The following is a 552-nucleotide window of genomic DNA, read 5'->3' as shown; positions in this document are numbered from 1 at the left end:
AACACTATATAGCACTCGTTCATTTTTAAGACTGTATCTAAATAGTATCACACCAGAAGTAGCTTCTGCAAGAGACTTCTTTCCATCCACGTTGTTGCTAGTGTAGTCATGGTTCGCTTCACGGCTGCAGAGGAACAGCTAGTGTTTACTGAGCACTTGCTGTGTGCCAGGAGTTGAACGCTTTATACGTCACATCTGGTTGAATCCTCAAGGCCACACTATCAGGTGAACGCTATTCTTATACCCATTTGACAGGGGAAGAAACTGAGGCACAGGGAGGTGAAATCAGTTGCCATAAGTGCCTAGGAAATGTTAATTGGAGGAATGGGTGATGGAAACCACTGGAATGATCGCCAACAGGATGATGGGTAAATAGAATGTGGAATTCTAAGTTTAGGTAGACGTATACAAATTTGTCATAGAGAAACTTTTAAGGCACACATGGATTCAGGTTTGCAGAAGTTCTGGTGCTCACTGTGGTGTTTTGGGGGGTTCGGCTTGTGGGGAAGGTGGACAAGACCTGGCCGCTGCCCAAATTCCATAGCGGTTGTC

This window comes from Phocoena sinus, chromosome 15 (assembly GCF_008692025.1).
Source record: "Phocoena sinus isolate mPhoSin1 chromosome 15, mPhoSin1.pri, whole genome shotgun sequence".
Lineage (NCBI taxonomy): Eukaryota > Metazoa > Chordata > Mammalia > Artiodactyla > Phocoenidae > Phocoena > Phocoena sinus.
This window is presented reverse-complemented; position numbering follows the sequence as displayed.